The sequence below is a fragment of the Chroicocephalus ridibundus genome, chromosome 5 (assembly GCF_963924245.1).
Source record: "Chroicocephalus ridibundus chromosome 5, bChrRid1.1, whole genome shotgun sequence".
Lineage (NCBI taxonomy): Eukaryota > Metazoa > Chordata > Aves > Charadriiformes > Laridae > Chroicocephalus > Chroicocephalus ridibundus.
This window is the reverse complement of record NC_086288.1, coordinates 35,114,591-35,125,019: the sequence shown is the minus strand read 5'-3', so window position 1 is coordinate 35,125,019 and position 10,429 is coordinate 35,114,591. Positions and strand designations below refer to the sequence as shown.

Genomic DNA, 10,429 nt, shown 5'->3' with positions numbered 1-10,429 from the left:
CGCGGGGCCGGCGCGAGTGGGGGCCCCGCCCCCCTGTCCCGGGCTGAACCATGCTGCCGCCGCCGCGCTACCTGTGGGGGCTCCACCTTGCCCTCCGCTTGCGTCATCGCCCCGCGCCGGCACGGGGAAGGGGGGGCGGGGCCTGTTGCTGGGGTTACGGCTGTCATCCGCGCGCGCCGCCGCCGCGCTCGCTCGCTCTCTCTCTCGCGCCCGCCCGCCTGCCCGCCCTCCCCGCCCCCCCCTCCCCTCCCGGCGCCGCAGGAAACGAGCGGATCCCGGGGCGCCGCTCCCGCCGCCTCCCCCACCTCACCCCGGCCCGGCCCCGCCGCTCCCACATGCCGGAGAGCGGAGCAGCCGCGGCGCCGAGCCCCGCCGCCCGGCTGCCCCGCGCCGCCCGGCTGGGGCCCTAGCGGTTCCCTCTCCCCCCTCCCCGCCGCTGGAGCCGGGGCCCGGGGCGCCCGCAGTGCATGAGAGGGAGTGCGGGGCGGGGGCCGCGGCCCGAGCTACTCGCCTCCTCCCGGCCGGCGGCGGCGAGGGGGGCAGCGAGGGGTGGCGGCTCCATGTGAGAGGAGGCGGCGGCGCACCTGAGCCGCCGGGACAGACACAGCCGGCGGGGGAGCGGGCCCGGCGCCCGGCCCCGAGGAACCACCTGCCCGCAGCCCGCCCCGGGGGGGGCTGGACCCGCCTGCCCCCTTGAAGCCGCCCGGCCCCCGGCGGCAGCCCCGGGGCAGGGGGCGGCGGGCCCCCTCCCGCCGGCGGAGGGGGGCTCCGCCTCGCCGCCGGCATCGCCCTGCCGGCGGGAAGGCGTGCACGCCGCGAGCGGAGGGAGAGCCCAGCGGAGCCCGTCCCGGAAAGTGAGTGTGAGCGGGAGGAGCCGCCGGGTGGAGGGAAGGGGGGCCGGTACCCCGGCGGGGGGGGGCGCCGGGGGAGGGGGGCCGGGGCCGCCGGTGTAGCACGCTGGGGCGGGGGGCGCGGCGCCGCCGCCGCCGTTTCCCATGCGGCTCACGTTGTCGGCCGCGCACGGTCTGGTGCCCCCGCCCGCCGCAGGCTGAGGAGACCGGGGCGGGGGGGGGGACGGGGAGAGCTCCCCTGCCGCCGCGGCCCCCGGGAAGGGCTGAGGTCTCCGCCGCCAACTTGTGCCGCCCCCTTTGTACCCGCCGCGGCGCGGGCCGGCAGCGCCGGCCCCTGCGAACAAAGGCGGCGGGCGGTTGGAGGGGCCCGGGGACCCCCCTACGTCTTCCCCGCCCGCCCGAGCCCAGCGGAACCGCCGCGGCGGAAAGTTGTGCAAGGCTGGGAGCGGAGCGTACGGCCGCCCTGCTGCTGTAAGCCGTGGGGTTTCCAAACACACACACGCCACCCCCCTTCCCCAGTGTTTTGGGGGTTTTTGAATTCTTTGAAGGGTTGAGTGGCTCCTCATAGACCCCGTGGCTGCCTCCTGCCTCCTCATTTACATAACACTTGGGTGGAAAATGCTGCTGTTATGGTCGCGGGAAAACGTTATTAAGGAGTTGCTTTTTCACGTAAAGCTTTTTTTTTTTTTTTTTTTTTTTTTTAAATGAAGTTTAAAAGCCAGAAGTAGTGTTGGCTCTTCCTGTTTATCGGAGAAGTGGCTTCTTCACGAAGCGCGAGCAAGTGCCCCATCCCTCGCTCCAGACCGTGCTCTGAGGCTGGGCAGCGACGGGTCTCGTTTGGGAATGGAACTCTTGTTTGTTTGCTTGCTTGGGGTTTGTTTTCCTTTGCTTTTTAGCATTTCTGCAGGGCACGGAATTTCCTTCTGAGCAAAAGCTACAGCAAAACTTAGATTGTTTTGGATGTCTTAACTTGCTCTTAAGTGAAGAGAACACCGCCACAGTAGTCAGTTGGGGACGGAACGTTTATATTGTCGGTGTTAAATTGTACTATTCAGGAGTTAAAATTTATGCAACGCTTAGCTTCATATGAAGAGGATGTACTAAAAAGTGAAGAGAGCAGGTTGAATGTCGTTTATTTGATGAGACAGTATTCAGACATAGATCCAGAAATTGTAACTCAGTGCGAAAACTGTGAGTCAAGTCTCAGCGCTGCTTCCTCTCCACGTCTCTCTGGATGGAGTCTAGAAAGACTTTGAAGGAAAAAGTTGTAGGATTTGTCTGGTTCTTCATTAAAAGAAGAATAAACAGCTTGTGAATATCCTCTGGGTTAGTCGCCAGAGTCCTGCTCTTCTGTGTTTTCTTTACCAGATGGGATTGAGAGTAGAGAAAAATAAAATATCGCAGAAATGTATAGTGACTGAAGGTCTAAAATACATGCATATGAACACAAAGCCATATTCCAGAATTCCAACAATGTGTGCTTGCTCTGTGCTTTAGTTTGTTTGTGCTACGCATTTGAGAGTAGGTACAGTCTGTTTCCCAACTGTGTACTTGTCTGTTCCACTGAGAAAGAGACAGCCTCTGAAAACTCAGGGGAAAACCTAGACATCAGTGGGAAGTTCAAAGGTAGATGGGGCACCTGACACTTTGCAGTTTCTTTTTGAGATGAAGTATGCTGACAGGTAAGAAGACTCTTTTTTTAGACCAAAATATCTCAGTATCTTAAGCTTCCTGTCATCGCTGCTGTTTCAAAAAGAGGGGTAAAAGAAGTTGAACTCTTCATTCAGTTCACTTTTTGCTTTTCTTGGCCCTGGAACTAGGAGGTTGGGAAAGGAAGTTGTGTTCTCTTCAGGCCATAGTGTTAAGGAGGTGGTCGATCCTATGCTGTATTCAATATCTAGAGGAGCTAAAAGGCACTATATCCTTTTTTCAATATGGTGATTACACTTGTTTTTATGTCACTTTCTGGTTCCAAACTTAAATCTGCGCTTTCCCACTCCATCATCATCTGGTTGTTAATGGCAGCCTGGTTCTGTCTCTTGGTGGCACCTATGTCATCTTGTTGGTGTTCCAGGTTCAGAAATATCTCAAGAAGATACATCACTTTGTTTTTTAAATTATTTTTGTCAAGGTTTAAGTTTTTCCTCCTATTGCAGCTTAGATCTAATCAATGCAGGTCCTTTGGTCAAGATGAATAATTTACTATTACAGCAGTGTCTGTTTGGAAACAAAAATGTTTATCTGAATTTCATTTGCGTTAACTGTTAGAGAAGCTTTTATAACAATCAGCTTTTTAGTTTAGGGAAAGAAATAATTTTTATCTTTAGACTCTTAGACTGACAAATTACCTTTACTTCCCCCCATTACGTACTCACGCGGTACTTTGCAAAAATTTTGTTAATTACTTCAATGGAATTTGTTGTCTCTGAATCAGTAGAAGAAAGGAATGGTGTGTGATGATTTAGGCCTGGCAATGTTGTTAAACAGAGAGGAATGCTATTCTTCTGTCTCTTTAAAGTAAACTAAGTTAGTTAAATATCTTTTGGTCAGCATGTTTTAAATTCAGGCTGTATTTAACAAACATGTTTAATCTTCTGGATCTTTTTCTGAAGAACACATGCTTGTTAACTCACTATATGCACATTACATTTGAAATAAAAGATAAAGACCCTATCTGCAGAGCTACTTCAGCCTTCTCTTATCTGGGCTATGTACGTCAGGTAATTCTTGAAAGTGATGATGAGGATTACATGTAATAGCTCTTGAAAATGCTCTTCCATGACAGAAAGCATTGTGATTTAGTGAACTTGTGGAAACTGATGGATGGTTCTGTACTGAAATGCTCTGTGTATTCACAGGATAGGCAAAATATGTTTACCAGGATCGCTTCTACGGACATAAGGATAGTCTCTTGCCACAGCAAAGGCTGCAAAGACTTCACATATATTTCTGATGAAGACCTAGAACTATGTAAGTGTAGAAGTTAACTTATTGTTAACAAACTTCTTGGTCTCGCTTTGTGGTGTTATGGTCGCTGGTTAGTACACAGGCTGTTCTAGCTTAAATTAAAGGTCAGTTTAGCCTGGTATCTTAGTCACCAGTGGTCACCAGTGGATGTCTGTGAAAGACTGTAGGCAGCACTATGTGCTTACAAGTCCCTGTCCCAGAACACCCTTCCTGTCACTATCAGTGTGTGCTTTAGGGCTGTGTTGTTTCTGTGCATTGGTAACCCTTAGTGGCTTCCTCTTGGGTGAATGTGTTTGGTGGCTTTGAAGGAAGAGTGGGCAATTCACTGCTAAGTGACTTGTTTTGAATATATGAGTTGGCGCCGGATACCTTCTAAGTCCTGTGTGAGGAGAGAGAAAGAATACTTGATCCCTGTCCACTCCTCACCTGTCACAGTTTCGTGTTCAATAGAAAATGAAATATGGTTCTACAGCTTTTACTTCATGTAGGTTATGGGTGAAATAATGAAGTAATCATTTTTTAGCTCCGTTCTCTGATCAGCTGGAATCAGTAAATGAACATAGCGGCTTGATTAGGCACTTACTTAAAGTACATGTTTGCTTTGCTCCTTTGAGAACTTTGCATATGCAAGACATTTTTTGGCTGTAATGAATGCTACAGGCATTGCATCTCACTTATGAGGGAAAATTTCTTGGGCAGGGGAAGGGAATGGAAGGAATTCTTTTGTTGCGATGTTGTGAATCCTGTCTAGTTCTTTCCACCGGCAATTCCGATCAGCCACTCCAGTTGTTCATCCTGTATCAATCTATACATTGGAGTTAAGCATTTTCTAATAGATCCTTGCCCTTTTTTTGTCAGTAATGTGGATATGATTTACGTCTGTAAGTACTTCTACTTGCAGACCATATATCTGAAGTTTATGCTTAAAGAAGTCTAATAACTGTTTGTGGGTTTTCTTGGTTTTTTTGTTTTGTTGTCTGTCCGTCATCTGTGTCCCGCCCGCCCCCCCCCCCCCCCCCCCCCTTTACTTTGAAATAGTGGATTTCTTTTCAGAGCTTCATCAAAATAATTTAAATTTGGAAACATAATGTGTGTATGGTATATTATGATTTAGTTTGCAAGGTCAAGTACTTCAAAAGTAAGGATTGTCAGAATAAAAATGAACTGCTGCATTCAATCTTGTTCGTGCTCACCGTGACAAAATCTACATTGTCAGCTCTTCAAGACTGTTCATCTTTGTAAAACAGTTAGGTCTTTATTATTCATTAGCTCTTTAATATTTTGTTTTTTCAATATTCTCTGAAACAACTGCACTTATTTTTACAAGGGCAAAACAATGTATTTTTTTCTGTAATGTTGTGTCTTAACATACACGCAAACGTCTTTTCCCATGTGCTGGGGCAGTCGAATATGTTACCATTAGCTAAAGAATACAGCACCCACAGCTTGGCTGGTAAGAGGGGGTGCGTGAAATAGTCTTTATTGTACAAAACTAGCTTCCTTAGCTCAAATAAGCTTTGCCTGCATCTTGAGCTGAGATAGTTGGCTTTGTGCTGGAGGATGAGGAGTGTTGGTGCATGCTGTCTTGCCAGTACAATTCTGATGTGATGGTTTTAACGCGTGCACGCTCGTAAGTAGCTACAAGGGCAAGACTTGGTCTCAAACAGCTCTTTTTCCCTCTCCTAAATTCCTCCAACATGGTTAGTGGTGGCCATTGCAGTATGAACTAGTAAAACTTGTCTACTTTTGTGACCAGCCACATATAAGGCCTTAAAATGGAGAAGCGTGTGATGTTTTAATTGTATGTGCTGTTTTCGGTTTTGGCTGCAATTCAGAGTTGTACTAATATGATACATTTTGCAATGCTATTTACCTTGGATTGTATTTAAAAATAAAAAAAAGGCAGTTTCCCTTTGATAGTCTCACAGAAGGTTGAGAGTGCTGTTCAGATGTTGTAACCCTGTATTTGGGGTTATGATTTTGTTACGATACCGATTAACGTCTGGATGTGCCCTATATGTCATATGGACATGGGGTCATGTGTTACCTGAAATTGGGTGATCTGTGTTTCTGACTGGTCGCAGAAGACAGCTTCCTAGCAGATACAGTATTAGGGAAACCTGCAGAAGGTAGTGGATGGCCAAGCTGGCTTAGGTGAATTTAGTTTGTCTTGTGACCTGAAATTGTGAGGTTGCTTGTAGCGGAGGGACAGCTCTGAGGTAGTTAAGGTTAAGTAATGCTTCCTGTTTAAAGACTACTTTAAGTTGTCAAAAATGTGAATGTTTTGGAGTGCTTTCTTTCTTGAAAGCCTTTCAGTAATATGAATGGTGTGAGCTGCCTGTTGCTTCTCTGAAGAAGCTACGAGCTCTTCATTGTGGGCAGGCTGAGGTGAGGTGTACTCAGAAGGCAGGGCACACTGCTGAACCAACACTTCCTAAGCACAAGATCTGTCTCCTTACCAAGGCAGGAGAGCTGCCCACAGGTGGAGCTGAGAGGTGTGGATGTGCTGTGGTGAGACCTGGCCTCAAGGACCTGGAGCTGTGGGGAAGGGCACATTGGGGGAGGAGGAGTTGCAATAGTTTCCTCTTAACTCTTCATAAACCTCAATCAATGAGTCTTGCCACTGCAGTATCCTGAGTCATAATCATTGATTCATTGTTTCCCTTCCCTAGTCCCCCTCTTTACGCACGTTCTCTCTTTGGAAATCAGAAACCTGAAGCGATTCTGGCGTGATCCTTATTCATGTTCCTATGTTCCCTTCTCCAGTTCCTCAGCCTTTTGGTCTGATGTCAAAGCTTGTCGTTCTCCCTCTTCAGCACTTTTTCCTTTAGAAATGTTGCTCTGGGTGGCTAGGAAGGTGGGAGGAGACCTTGACGTGGCACAGGTTACCAGAGACTTCCCCTGTGCATTCCCTTGCTGGGATTATCAAAGATTTTAAGGGTAGTGGTGGAGAGCTGGCTGAAAGCAGAGTGTTGGGAGGTCTTTTTGATGGAACGAAGTACTCACAAACGCGGTCATGCAGAGTAAGGGTTACTCAGCTGTGGTTTTGTGTTGCTGTAGGTTGTGGCAATTGCTTTGAACTTCTGAAGGACAGGAACTGCAAACCCAGGGTGCGTGTTGTTGACAGTATCTACTAAACTCTGCCCACTTTGACTGGCATAATGTCCTTACTGCACACACTGGCACTGTGTTCTCGCAGATGCTGGTGAATACTTTTTGAGCATGCGTTTTTCAGGGTAAAGTATACCATGTTTTCCTTAAGGTGAAACATTATGTTTAGATCTGCTGTAGCATGCAGGATATGCACATAGGGAGTTTGCCATATTACAAACTGCACATGAAAGGATATTGTTCTCTTTGTGTAAAATCTGTGATGTGCTTTATGGGATAGAACGTGTGTCTTCATATATCTGCAGGAATGAAAATAGTCACAGTGTTTTCAGAAGCAAACAGGCTACGTCAGGACAAGCTACTTGTCTTACCAAATGACTGACAAGCCCAAAACACCACAAGGCAAAGCCAATGGGGAAGAAAAGGTTTCAAGCCTTTTCCCAACTTCCCTTTTTTCGGAGGGTAAGATGCTCAGCGTGTTCCCTGGCGAGTGCAAGCCTTTCAGCATTGTGGCATAGTTCATGCTTGAGAAGTCCCTCACTAGCTATTGCAGTAGCTGCAAAATGTAGCATTTCTTCGCTAGATGCAACAATAGTGGGTAGGTGCTTTTGTTGACTTCTCCATTGCCCAATAATGCTGGGTTTTAAAAGAATATTTTCTTCAGTGTTCAAGGCCATAACCACTTAATAATGATAACCAAAACTACAACTTTGGATTCAGGCCTTTTTGAAGAAATGTTACTCATCTTTTGTGGCAAGCGTCATCCCACGTAGCTTGGCGTGGTTTTGGATCTGTTGAAGACAGGGCGTCTACACCTTTGCTTTACCAAATGCAGCTGGTAAACTTTACCAAATAAAGTTAGTAAACTTTACCAAACTTCATTAAGTAGTGTTACTTGTGGCCCTGAGTTCGGGTCAGGTGGGCAGAAAACCTGCAGTTTGCTAGAAGTGCTGACTTCTCTTGCTGTTTATATCTTGTCTTTTTGTTTTAATTCATGCGATGATGCTCAAGGCAAGAGATCTTCCAGCACAATAGAAAAGGGCCCCGAAACTGCGATCCTGGAGATACCCTGGTCTAAGTTACTTGTAAGATTTGTTTCTGAGTTCTGCTGTGGCAGTTTTGTCTGTTGTTGCCAGAGCTGATGAATATGTCTTCTGATCTGTGGCATTTCTGTGAGTGGGTGGATCACTACAATGACAGGTAACTCTTTTTTTCTTTTCTGCCGAGTACAATAGTGACAGTTTTTATGGATCTTAAGGGCATCTTCAGCATCCTTTAAATCATGCTAAGGTAAAGCTGCTGTGGTTTTTTGGGGGTGGGTTGTTGGGGTTTTTTTTTGGCTAGGAAAGTTTTGACACTGTTTCTTTCTCCACTTACCTAGATAGCAGGCCCTGTTGAATATTCCAGCAAGATGGAATTTGAAATAATCAGTTTGTTTGGGGCACCGTGTTTGGGAATTGCTTTTCTCCTAACTTGCTACTTGATGCAAGAGTCCTGGGGGAGGAAGGCAATGATTCAACCTGCTGTGCTTCCCCCCACCCTGGACTGCCCACCTAGTGCATGTTTAAACTTCTCTGTGTGGCCAAGATGGGGGCAGGCACGCACCCTTGTGACAAGCCTCTGGTGGAAGGGGGCAGCTGTACCCCTCCACTTTCATGTCATGTTAGTTGCATTGTCTGTGGTAGCTGGTGGATTCCGAGTATGCCGTCTCTGGTCCGGTTAAGAGCTAGACTTAGTCGCTGCTTGGCTCCCAGCTTACTGGACTTTGTCTTGCCCTGGACTTGCTCTGCGCTACCAGCTGTGCGGCACGCCGTCTTCAACAACCGCTGTGTGTTCATGAAACATGGCAAGAGTAGCATGCAGCCATCTGGTAGCCCATTGGTAACACAGTAGTAATGCTAACTGTTCAGACATTATGTGTCTTCAGGGAAGTGATAATATGCGTGAAGTAGGTCCTACTAAGAATAACTTATGTGGGCTTTCATCTCAGGTGGGCTCTAAATAGATTTTCCATTTTTCAAACCTGTAATATAGATGTGTGCTTCTGTTAACAACCCTGATTATCTCCATAATGGCACTTTCTTAGCTTTTCTAAACGTTTAACTTAATTTTGAAAGTTTTACATACCAGAGAATGCACTAAAACTGGGGTGGTTCATAAACATGGCTTGCTGTAGCAAAACAACTTTGGCATTCACAGTTACACTTGATTTGTTTCCAGGACGTACTGTTTCTTCATTTCAGGTTTTGTGTTGTATTCCCAGCTTTATAGCTTATTGCCATGGTAAATCTTGCAAATTGTTTTGTTGTTATTTGTCCTTTGAATTCTGTTATGCTTGACTGTTTTGAAATCAAGTAATTCCTGATATGCAACAGAAAAGAAGTGGGCTGATACTGAAATAACCGAGGGTCAAACTTCAGCTTGGCCGTTCCTGATGTTTGGCTGTGCCTGGTGGGAGCTCTAGATAACACTCAGTATGACTCAGGAGCCCAGGCCGGATTTTTTGTTTCAAGGGTAGGGGTGGGTGGTGTCCCATGTCGTGGGGTGGATATGTGATGTGGCTGTCTAGTTAGGGGAGCTACATGCTGCGGTTGCTGGCTGCCGATGTAGGAGGTATGTACAGTCATCCCGCTCAGCTTGCGTGTTGTTTATACGGGCTGTGGGAACCTTTCGAAAGGGTGCTGGGAATGACTGGAAAAACAAAAGCTTGTTTGGTGGCACAAAAGAAATGTTAACGTTTTGGTCCTTCTCATTCCTATTGTTTGTTTACACTGCAGCGTGGTGGGAACAAAATTGATTGTGTAGGTTAGGCACAACCTAGCAAAGATCAAAAAAGAGAAACTTAAAATTGAAACAATTTAGCCTTCCTTCATGAAATTTTTTCGAACTTTGCAAAGATTGAGGGTTCCTGAGACGTTATATTCACTTGTCCTTTATGGAGTTATCATTTTATATTGCATTTGACCTGCTTAATTACTGCTGAAAGGGATGGTTCCAAACAGCTTCTCCCATCCCCAACCTCTTCCTGTGCTAGGTATTGGTTTAATCTGACTTTTTGGTAATTACTTTTACGTTGTTGGTTTTCCACCATTTTAGTTCCCTGAATTTAAGGGAGAAGGGAAGTAAAAATCAAATTGAGTTGGCTCAGTGTGACATGGGATGTGCATTAGAGCTGGCACAAGGGATGCATAGCTGGTAGTGAATCCTTTGGGCACTGGATAGCCATTAGATCAGCTTAACTGTACCCTGAAACCTTGTGTTTGTGGTTTGATGATCTGAAGTCGGTGTGGAGTATGTGCTGCAGCCAAAAAGGCTGGTCTTGCTCCCTCCCACCCCTTTTTGGCTTTTGTCGTAGTACTGTCCACTTCTCCAAATCCAGCTGGTTGTGAACCAACATGAGTGCTAGTGCGGCCTGACTTGGCCTCTTTTAACAGCAAGACAAATTTAAGTAATCTAAAAGTTATTATAATCTGTATATTAAACTATATGCATGACAAAAA

General features: G+C 46.9%; 1 protein-coding gene across 1 annotated transcript in view; it reads left to right on the top strand.

Moving 5' to 3' along the window:
- Positions 1 to 725: 725 nt before the first annotated feature.
- The window catches only part of FBXW7 (F-box and WD repeat domain containing 7), a 182,465-nt gene continuing 172,761 nt past the window's right edge, over positions 726 to 10,429 (top strand). Inside the window, exon 1 of the mRNA XM_063336030.1 lies at positions 726 to 854. The gene's annotated coding sequence lies outside the window, so the exon portion shown is untranslated. The remainder of the gene's footprint in view (positions 855 to 10,429) is intronic.